Source organism: Amaranthus tricolor, chromosome 2 (assembly GCF_026212465.1).
Source record: "Amaranthus tricolor cultivar Red isolate AtriRed21 chromosome 2, ASM2621246v1, whole genome shotgun sequence".
NCBI lineage: Eukaryota > Viridiplantae > Streptophyta > Magnoliopsida > Caryophyllales > Amaranthaceae > Amaranthus > Amaranthus tricolor.
Window position 1 is genome coordinate 23,862,392 of NC_080048.1, and position 12,876 is coordinate 23,875,267.

A 12,876-nucleotide genomic window follows, 5' to 3' on the forward strand; every position below is an offset into this window, starting at 1 on the left:
AGAACTTATGTTATGTGTTGTAGGTGTTTATAGTTAAACCTCAATATACAAAATACCTACTAAAAATTATAGTAGGTGTTTTGTAAAATGTGTGTGCGTAGTAGGTGTTTTTTTAATAAATAAATTGGGTTGGCTTCGGGTGCCGTCTCTCAACAAAACAGTCTCTCAAAAGACCTACTGAAAAATGTATATGACGTCATCACGGGTGTTAGTTCAGCTAATACAGTTAATGGTATCAAACTTATCTCTATTTTAAAGTCACACCAGATCTAAACACCCTTCGGAGAAGGCTGTATCAAATAGCAAACTGATATTGGTAATACTTCAGTGTTAAATTTCCTTTACAATGTTCGTGAGTTTTCTATATAGAATTTTATTTGGTTAGAATTGTTATTTATTTGATCAGTTGTTACTTTATTGTAAATGTCGTATGACATATCTATCAATAAATTATTAGGTTATTAAATAAAATAGAGTTCCCAAATAAACAGATACGCTAGGATCATCATGCTAAATAAACAAATTCCAAGTTGAAATTTGAAATCAAATTGATTAGTTAACAAAAATCCAAATTTTTGCATGGACGATGACTGAATTTCTCGGTTCTTTAATAGAGAAAACATTGGATTTTCATGTTTAAATTTTCCCCTTAAAACAAAATTCAACTTTCTAAGTAGATGATCACCTCTGTTGTTCTTAGTGTATTTTTTAAGGATAAATTGTTAATAATAAATCAATTTGCTAAAAATAAATCGACCTATTGTTTATAATAAATTTCAACACTTTTTTGTAAATTAAGAATTCGAAAAACAATAGTTAAGTTTATTTTCAGCAATTATACCCAATATGTGGATTTTTTAAAATGTAAATAATAATTGAGTTTATTTTCAGCGGATCGAGTAGTTTATTTTTTTACAATTTTCTCTATTTTTATTGTTAGACGTAATCATATATATAACTTTTATGTAACAGTTAACGTTGGATCTTATACAAATTAATTCATAATGTTAATTATCTTCTAGGAATGTGATCATGACTTTGGCACGTGCCTTCCAAGCAAAAATTCCAAGAGGTTTAGACGTTGTTCCTCTAATTACTCCACTAATCGCACTCCACTAATCGAGACAAGAAAATTCTAGTATGTTAGTACAAAACAAATTGAACCCCTTCAATGCTCACTTTTTAGGACTATTTTGTGATGGTTTTTGGTAAAAAAAAAAATATATATATATATCAACTTGAGAAAATTTTTCTTTTTTTTAGGCAATGAAAATAGTGGTAATTTTCTCATTTACTATTAAAGAAAATATATTACCTTTAAGTACATGTTTGATTTGGCAAAAATATAAGCTAGAAATGGATTCAAGTAATCCATTCTGTTTCTAAGTGTTTGTTTTACTATTTTGATAATGGAATTCGTTACATGTAACTGAATCCATTTCTTTTTTTTTCATCGCTCAACTTACGGTAAAAATTAGCTAGTGCTTACAATCTTTGGTAATCCATATCTTTGCTTCCCTTTTCCCTCTTTGTCACTCATGGTTGTGGGCCTCATTCCTCTCGATCGTTGGATAGCTTTTTCTCTCACAGTCTTATAAGCTTCTCTCCAAATAAGTAAAGCATGTGTTTTCATTTTCATTAATAAACCAAAAAAGAAACAGAAGTAACAACAATTGTTACCGTTACACCTTCTAAACCAATTCCAATTCATTCCATTACCACTCCTCAAACAAAACACACCTAAATGGATTACTTTATAATTCTATAAGATGAGGATTAATCCATCTTAATTAATGCTACTACTTATGTACATCAATTACATTATGAAAATAAACTTTTTATATCATCATGAGCCAAAAATGCAAAAATAATCAACAACTAATGAACAATATTACATGTCATTTTTTTTATGTACCATAAAACCCTATTTTTAATGTAGATGATCAAGTCTAATTAAGGCTACTAATGTACATAACTTAGTATGCCTCTTCCTAATATGTAACTTTAACTTAAGTGTATCCAATAGTCTTTATACTTGTCCTAATTTTAAGGTGTCATCTCTTAGGAATATACAACTTAATTGTACATTCATTCAAATTGGACATACTCTACAAATCTCTCTAGCAAGTAATTAGGTTTCACTAAAAATCCTTAGTATTTATAAAATTATATACGTAATAATATTTAGAAATTGTCACTTATTGTCATTGACATAATTTTCCAATCTTCCACTTATCTGAAGACAAGTTGACAATGTTTAAATTAATGAAGTCTTTTAATGTCAGAATTTGACAATATGACTGACACTAAATGTCTAGCACTTAGTTCCTTCTAAGGTTGTTAGAATCGGGATTCTACGTAGGATTGTTGAGGGGGTAGAATTTAAATCGGTGGAATCGAATTGTAGGATCGTGTGATCCTACAAATATGCATTAATATGCATTAAATAACTGATTTTCAATTGTATTTGTTCTTCTTTTAGTTTTAAGGTTTAAATTAAAACTTATTTGACTCCAACTATTATGTTTTTTAAGAGAGTACCTTTAATAATTATTTTTAAAATGCGAATTAAGAAAATTTGAATTTTAGTCATATTAATATAATTGTTTATACATATATATATATATATATATATATATATATATATATATATATATATATATATATATATATATATATATATATAAAAGAAAAATCTGGATTATATGAAATGTTACGATTGAAACTACCCTTGTAGGATTCGATCGTAAGATGTAGGATCGTAGAATCGTGTTATGATCTTACTACATAAATCCTGGAGCTATGTAGGATCGTATGATTCTACCAACATTAAGATCCTACCTACGATCCAGATCGATCATCTAATTTTGGATCGTAAGATCGTATAATCGTTAATCAGGATCGAGATTCTGATAACCATGGTTCCTTAAAGTCCAGTTTTCTGATAACCATGGCTATGCATTTTTCTACTCTAGCTCAACATGTGACGCATGGACTTATTCACTCTTGTATAACTAAAAGTCCCACTCAAATCATAACCAACACGACGACTCCTTTAAAATATGTGTAATGTGTTTGAAATTGCAAACATAAAGTAGAAAACCTAAATATATTCTTCCACATGCTTTATTTCCATCAATCGAACATGACTGCCATGCGTTCGATCGAGGAGTATGTTTAGTTAGTGGATTAATGACGTTGTCCATTGATGACAACCTTGTGAACTTAATTATTCCTTCTCCCTATGATTTCTCAAATAAGATGATAACATCTTAAGTCGAGTTTCTTTTATAATATCAAATGTTATAATGAACTTAATTTCTTTTATAGAATTTAGGATAATGATGTGTCTTGAACATTTAAAGTTCACTAACCTTTATTAGCACAGAGAATGACAATAGACTACGATTGGATTTCATCCTTGTCACTTTGGAAGAATGCATCCATATAACTTGTCTACCATAAGTCCTATACTTAGTAATATGTTTTGCTTCTATCTGGTATGTTCACCTAAATTTGATTAGTAGATGCTGCAAATACTCAGAATATACAAACTTGATATTAACAATAGCTAATGCATATTGAATCAATATCATAAGTTTAGCCTTGTTAGTGTTTGAAGGGCACTTAATCTTCCCAAGAGGCATGCCATGCTGCATGGAAATTAAACCTTATTGATAACCGACTTTTATCGTTGTTAACTAAGAACCAAGTTATGCAAACAATATTTATAAACACCCTAATACAACTACAACTAGTGTAGTGGTAAGTCGGGAATCGAACCATGATGACAAGGCTTGCAAGACTCTAGACTTGACGTAGGGAGGTTATATGGGTGAAAGGTTGTTTAAACTAAACTACTAAAGACAATAACAAAACAAGAAAAAAAGAGATGAATAGCAATGAAAGACAAACAAAGACAAATTAGATCCACCCTAGGAAGGTTTATATGAACTCATGATAAGCTAGGTCAAGGGAAATCGAACAATAATCAATCAAGACACTCTAGATGATAAGAGGAAAATAATCAATCAAGATCTTGAGAGAACAGAATCTTAGCCAGACTAAACAGCTTATCGATCTTAAGAATGAGAACAATGATCTTGAAGCCAGGATCAAAACCTTGAAAAATGAGTCTGAGAAAAATCTACAAGCATTAAACAAGCTTAATGAGTCTGAATCAAAATTCACTAAAATGCTTACACGACAAAAACCAACTAGTGATAAAAGTGGTATTGGTTATAATCATGTTACACATAACTATAAGAGTAAAACCACATTTGTGAAAGGTGCAAATAACCATAAACGTACTCCTACTTGCACATTTTGTTGCAAAGAAGGACATATAAGATTTGCATGTCCTTACAGACGTAAGGAAAATTATATTATCAAGAATTCCTTTCCTTTTGAATTACGTGGACAGATAAAGCAAATATGGGTTCCTAAAGGGACAAGACCACCCAACATGGTCTATCCTGAATATGGTTCCAAATTTGTCACTTGGATAGCCAAGTAAGGTTGAGAAAGGTTATTTTTTTGTTTTGTAGGTTAAACAAAAATGGATTCTGGATAGTGGATGCTCGAGGCATATGAGTGGTAAAATTTCTTTATTTTCTGAAATAAAAGAAAAATGCAATGGCTCAATCACATTAGGAGATAAAGGTAAATGCAAAATTTTAGGCGTTGGTAAAATTGGTAAGAATCCATCTAAAACTATTGATAATGTTTATTTAGTTGAAGGTCTAAAATTTAATTTGCTAAGTGTGTCTCAACTATGTGATAAAGGTAATGAAGTAATATTTGACAAAGAAAAATGTGTTGTTAAAAATCCTAATACCGGAGATACTCTCATTACTGCTCTTAGAAATGATAATGTTTATGCTTTACATACTAACAAAATTATAGTACAGAATTTCGAGTGTTTGAAAGCTATTACAGATAATCCAAAACTATGGCATAGACGTCTTGGTCACATCAATACTCACACCATGCAGAAGTTGGTAAGTAAAGATTTAGTTAAGGGACTTCCAGCTCTTGACTATAAACAAAGTCCTATTTGTGACGCATGCATTAAAGGTAAACAAGTAAGAAGTTCATTCAAACCGAAGAAAATGGTAAGTACATCAAGACCATGTGAACTCTTACATATTGATTTATGTGGACCAATGCGTGTACGGAGCATAAGAGGTAAATCTTATATCTTAGTTATAGTTGATGATTATTCTAGATTTACGTGGGTTGATTTTTTGAAGGATAAAAGTGAAGCCTTGAAACCGTTCTCAAGACGTTGTAAAGAGATGCAAACTCAACTGAACCTTCCAATAGTCTCGATTAGAAGTGACCATGGGAGGGAGTTTGATCAACTAGGCTTTGACTCCTTTTGTGAAAAATATGGCATAACCCATAACTTTTCAGCCCCTAGGACACCCCAACAAAACGGTGTCGTTGAAAGGAAAAATCGAACCTTAGAAGAAATGACTAGGACAATGCTTATTGAAAATGGATTAGCTAAACACTATTGGGCTGAGGCTGTTAACACAGCTAATTATGTTTTAAATAGATGCCTTATAAGACCCATACTTAAGAAAACTCCCTATGAGTTATTCAAAGGAAGAAAACCGAATATAGCATACTTTAGACCATTTGGTTGCAAATGTTTTATTCATAAAAATGGTAAAGACAATTTAGGTAAATTTGATGCTAGAAGTGATGATGGTATATTCCTTGGATACTCTCTGAACAGTAAAGCTTATTGTGTGCTAAACAAACGTACACGTATAGTTGAAGAAAGTATACATGTTGTTTTTGATGAATCCGAAAATGAAACTTTAAATGAAGGATTTAAGGAGTTAAACCTTAATAAACATGTTGATGATTTAAGTGATGATGAACTGGATATTAAAAATGTTAATGCAGCTAAAAAGATTAACATGCAGGATACCATACAAAGTATTGAGGATGAAGGAAAACAGGTTGTTAACATTGAAGACTCACAGTCTAATCTTGAGACCCAACCTCAAGAACTTGAGATAGCTTCTGAAAATACTGCTTTTGAAACACCAATTAGAAATACCTCAAATGCAGTAAGTACAAGTTCTTTGAATGAAAACACACCATCCATACTACGAAGAAGAATTAGAAAGTCATATCAACATCCTCCAGAAAACATTATAAGTGATCCAAACAAAGGTACGCAAACTCGATCCTCTCTTAAAAATCTATGTGCATTCTCTGCTTTTGTTTCTCTAGTAGAACCTAAAGATGTTAAAGAAGCATTAAAAGAACCAGAGTGGATCATTGCAATGCAAAATGAATTAAATGAATTCGAAAGGAACAAAGTTTGGGATCTAGTTGAAAGACCTCCAGATCGTACCATCATTGGAACAAGATGGGTCTTTCGTAATAAACTCAATGAGGATGGAGATATTGTAAGGAATAAAGCAAGACTGGTAGCTCAAGGCTATAATCAAGAAGAAGGTATAGATTATGATGAAACTTTCGCACCAGTTGCAAGGTTAGAATCTATCCGTATTATTCTTGCTTTTGCTTCATACATGAATATTAAACTATATCAACTGGATGTTAAATGTGCATTCTTAAATGGATACTTGCAAGAGGAAGTATATGTTAAACAACCACCCGGCTTTGAAAATTCTGATCTACCTAATCACGTGTTCAAACTAAATAAAGCGTTATATGGCTTGAAACAAGCTCCAAGAGCTTGGTATGACAGATTTAGCTCACATCTACTTGAAAATGAATTTCAACGAGGTAAAATTGATAAAACACTTTTCATTAAAACTAAAGGAAAAGATATTTTAGTTGTTCAAGTATATGTTGATGATATATTGTTTGGAGCTACTAATGATTCTTTGTGCAAGGAATTTTCTGAGATTATGTGCAAAGAGTTTGAAATGAGCATGATGGGAGACTTAACGTTCTTTCTTGGACTACAAATAAAACAAAAGAAAGATGGCATATTTATTTGTCAAAGTAAATATGTTAGAGATTTGTTAAAGAAGTACAATATGGATCAATGTAAAGAAGTTAATACACTTATGAGTACAACACTAAGTCTAGACCAAGATATAAATGGTAAGAGTGTTGATCAAAAGACTTACAGAGGTATGATTGGTTCTTTATTGTATTTAACTGCTAGTCGTCCTGATATCATGTTTAGTGTTTTCTTATGTGCTCGTTTTCAAGCTAACCCAAAAGAATCTCACTTAACAGCAGTTAAGAGAATCTTTAGATATTTATATGGGACTAAAGACTTTGGTCTATGGTACCCTAGTTGTGGAAATTTTAGTTTGATTGGCTTTACAGATGCTGATTATGCTGGATACAAAGTTGATAGAAAAAGCACCTCAGGATCATGTCAATTTTTAGGAAATTCATTGATCTCGTGGTATTCTAAAAAGCAAAATTCAGTTGCTTTATCTACAGCTGAAGCTGAATACATAGCTGCAGGTGCATGTTGCTCTCAAATTTTATGGATTGCTCAACAACTTAGAGACCTTGGAATTGATTTCAAAGGTATACCAATAAGATGTGATAATACAAGTGCAATTTGTATTACAAAGAATCATGTGCAACATTCTCGTACTAAACAGATTGAGGTACTTCACCATTTTATAACGGATCATGTTGAAAAAGGTAATATTTCTTTATCTTTTATATCTACTGAAAATCAATTAGCGGATATATTTACAAAACCTTTAAGTGTTGATCGTTTTGCTTATATACGTATGGAACTTGGCATGCTAAATGATGTTGCATGAATTAAGGGGGAGTAATGGCATATGAGTAAAAGGATTGAAACATTAATTACTTAAATACCAAGTATGTATTAAGGGGGAGCATTACATATTATTGTGATTATATATGTGTTTATGCATGAATTTGAGAATTGAAAATTTGATTTCAATTTCTTAAAAATTATTTGTTTTATAAATATGGGATTTATAATTAAATACCTTTAATTAATAAAGGATATTTAATTATTTCAAAACAAAATTGTTTGTTTAAATTATTTGTGAACATCATCTATGCATTAAAAACATGTTCATGATTTTGATTAAAATCCAATTAATCTCATTATTGCATTTCCATTTGTTCACGGTTAAAAACCCAAATCAAACACTTGTTCACTTTGATGAACAAACCGGTCAAGCTCCACACACCCTTTGCATTCCTTGTGTTGTCAAATCAATTTAATGAAAGTACAAATGCATTGTACTATACTTCTTAAATAGCGAGTGAATACGCTTTGCTTATTCATTTGCTCACAGAATCTCTTTCTGATTTCCTACTCAAACCGTCTCTTTCACTTTTCTTTTCAAGCTTTTCAAAATCTTCTTCAATGGCACCTAAAAGAAGACTAAGCAAATCCTCTTCAAAATCCGAAAAAGGAGAATCATCTAAATCTCAAATGGCTGAACCTATTACCCCTGTTGTTCACTCACCATTGAACACTTTTGATGTTCCTAAACAATGGTTTGAAAATCATACTGCTTATGAGAGATGGGTTGATATTTTTCGACAAAGATCACTTTCTTTTGTTGATATTCTTGATTATAATTTCTTCTTATTTGAAGACTTTGAAATCATCTCTGTTTTTATTCAATCTACTCCTGGTATGTTATTAAGTCCTAGTTCTACTACTTATCCAACTCTTGTAAAAGTTTTCTATTCAAACTCATCTTTTATTATGGTTGATGGAGAACAAGCTTTGAGAAGTTTTGTAAAAGGTCAAGAGATTATCATCTCGAAAACCCTAATGAATGACATTTTCAAATTTTCTCATGAAGCTGATGATCAAACCCCTAACATTTTGGCCTTACAAAATGCTAAGGATATGTTTATTCTCGAATCATATTCTGATTTCTCTTCTGTTAAACAATTGACTCACAATGCTTTGAATTTAAGTGGTAAACTGTTACACTACATTCTTGTAAGAACCGTTTTCTCTCGCAACACTTCTTGTGAATTGGTTACTGATGCTCATCTCATATTAATGTGGAAGATCGCTTCTCTGAAAAATGTTGATTTTTCTTCTATTATCTTCTCAACAATGCGGTTTTGTTGCTCACATTCTCGCAATTTTTCTCTTCCTTATTCCAACCTTTTGACATTGATCTTTGATCATTTCAATCTGCTCTCTGAGATAGAGGAAGTGGATTGTTCTGGTCCTATTTCGTTGTCTAATGAAATCCTTCCGCCTCTTGGTATTTTCAAAGTGCATGACAAATATGAGTTGTACTCGAATTTGTCTTCAATTGATAAAGAGGATCTTCAAAAGATTCATGGTAAGCGTCTTACACGTCTTGAACCTCACATCAAAGAACACACCACTCTTTCCCGACTACAGTCTCTAGACTTGGAGGTTGGTAAAATGAAATCTTCCCTACTGGCATTGCATGATAAAGTGTCCACTCTTACCTTTATGTTAGACACTTTTATGAAAGAAATGAAAGGAATGGTAGTAGAAGATGTGGTAGTGGAAGAAGAGGTTGTTGATGGTGATGCTGCTGTACCTAAAGAGGTTGAAGCTAAAGAGAAGGAAGAAGAAGCAGAGGAGGAGGTAGAGAAAAAGAGAGATGATGAGCAAGAGGTTGCTGCTGAGGGTCAAACAGTTGATGTTGAAACAACTCCAATTCAAACAATTCCTCCAACATTTGATGCTGATCAAACTTCACCTGGAAAACCGGCTCCTTCCAAGAAAAGGAAGAAGAGGTCCAGGAAGTAATTTTAATTGTTAATGCATGATAACCAATCTTTTTATTTTCGGCAAACAATATTTTGTTGTTATTGTTAATCCCAACATTTTAAATATTCCTGTTTCTTTTTGATGAAAGTCAAAAAGGGGGAGAAATGTAAATGTAGCTTATGCTTATTTGCTTATGCTTATTTGTTTTTATGTTTTAATGATGCTTGAATGTTTTAATGTTTTATTCTGATATATTATGGTTTGATATATTGTTGAATGAATGTTTTATTCATGGTTAACATTCATGTTTAAGGGATATATAAAAATTAATGTTTTGTTGCTGATTATTGATTATTGTTCATGATCATAATGTTTGATAATCATGTTTTTGATATTAAAGTTTTTATATGATGTTACATTACGATGATGATTATTATATTTGCATGTATTATGATTGGATATTTGTTTGCATAAATAATGATTGTGATGATATAAAGTATTAAAATTCACTGGATTATACTATATTGTTTCGTTTTGAAACTGTTTTTCAATAGTTTTGAAAAATATTCTGATTGATGATAATGTCTTAAAATTATTCTGTTGTTATATTGTTTTGTTTTGTAAACATGTTAAGAAATATTGAATATTTTTTTTTATTTTTCAATTCATATTAACTGAGAAATATGATTTAGGGAAATATGGTTTTGACTTTCATCAAGGGGGAGATTGAAGACTCAACTCTTTTAAATAATGATAAGAGGAGATTGAAGACTTAATTCTCTTTAATGATGATAATTCAAAACACATATTGATTAAACAAATAAATTAAGTAATTACATTTAATTGTTTAAGTAAGTTTAAAATCATATTTGATATACATTTAATTAATATATGTTTAAGTTCGAAGTTAATGTGATATGCTTAAAGAACTTAAGTTTATTTTATAAGTCTTGAAATACGTTTCAAAGTCTTGAAGATAATTACGTTTACAATCAGGTTAGTTTCGTAATTACATTTGATATATTTTAATAGGTCAATGTTTCTTGAAATTATATTTGAAATATTTTAATAGGTCAAGGTTCATTAAAATTAACTTGGATATTATTTGAATTAAAGTTGAATATTTTACTACACGTTTTTTGCTTAACGTTTAAATATTTTATATTTAAACTTAAACTTAAATATGTGGTTAAAATTAATTTGATGAAAAATATAGTACAAGGTACACATGTTTTATTATTAATGGTACAAGGCTATATTTAATAATTATGCAAGATCTAGATTTTCTATTAATAGGATAATATTTGAATTTATACTAAAAATAGAAAATGTCGATTTGAATTTATGCTGAAAAAAAGGGATTAATTTAAATGGTTATTTAAATGTTGATAAATCTAGTTTGTGCTTATTATTCATTATCTTGTATAAGTACTAACGTGGCAACATAGCATTGGACAATTGCAAACACAATGACGAAATTATTATTAAGCTGTTAGTACACATCAGTTTGAAGATAATCTCAAAATCTTGAAGTAAGGCGCTGAATGACCAGGTCAACAGAAAATAACGGATAGGAGCCTTCTTGTTTTTGAAGATGTGTTGAGGCGTAACACTATATATATGAGGCTTCATTTCAGAACTAAGGATATATCTTGATACACCACTTCTTACAACTTTCTCTCTTAACTTAGAAATTCTCTAAGAGTTGTAATTTGTAATTCGTAATTCTTAATTCTTAGTTCATCTAACTCTTACATTTGTAATAGGCTTAAGAGTTTAAAAAGAGTTAGATTAAGTTTAATAAGCCTAATCAAGAATACTTTTCAAAGTGTTTAACTTGTGAATCTCTATTGTGAGATTTGGGATTTTGCTTTTATTAAAGGGACTTGTAATACGGTTCTTCAAGGGGAAGAACGTGGTGAGAGGAGATAGTGAGATCTTCTTGGTTGTATTAAAGTCGGATTAATAAAAGGCGTTGAAATCCTACGGGTTGAAAGAGAACCCATAGGCGGGGAGTAGGTTAGTTAGAACCGAACCTTGTTAACATATCGTGTATTATACTTTAAAGTTTATTTTTCCGCACATACGTTATTGTTGACGAATTAGCTCAAAGCTGTTCCAGAAGACAGCTTTGACAGACTCCTCAAACTCTTGAGACAAACTGCCAGAAAAGTTTAAAAAGCCCAAACTCTCTATTCACCCCAACCCTCCTCTAGAGTGTATTCAACCTCCTATTAACTTTCATATATATATATATATATATATATATATATATATATATATATATGTATATATATATATATATATATATATATATATATATATATATATATATATATATATATATACATATATATATATATATATATATATATATATATATATATATATATATATACATATATATATATATATATATATATATATATATATATATATATATATATATATATATATATATATATATACATATATATATATATATATATATATATATATATATATATACATATATATATATATATATACATATATATATATATATATATATATATATATATATATATATATATATATATATATATATATTATATATGTATACAAATATATATATATATATATATATATATATATATATATATATATACATATATATATATATATATATATATATATGTATATATATATATATATATATATATATATATATATATATATACAAACATATATATATATATATATATATATATATATATATATATATATATATATATATATATATATATATATATATACATATATATATATATATATATATATACTTATATATATACATATATATATATATACATATATATATATATGTATATATATATATATATACATATATATATATATATATATATATATATATATATATATATATATATATATATATATATACATATATATATATATATATAATATATATATATATATATATATATATACATATATATATATATATACATATATATATATATATACATATATATATATATATATATATATATATATATATATATATATTATATATATCTATTATATATATATATATATATATATATATATATATATATATATATATATATATATATATATATATATATATATACATATATATATAT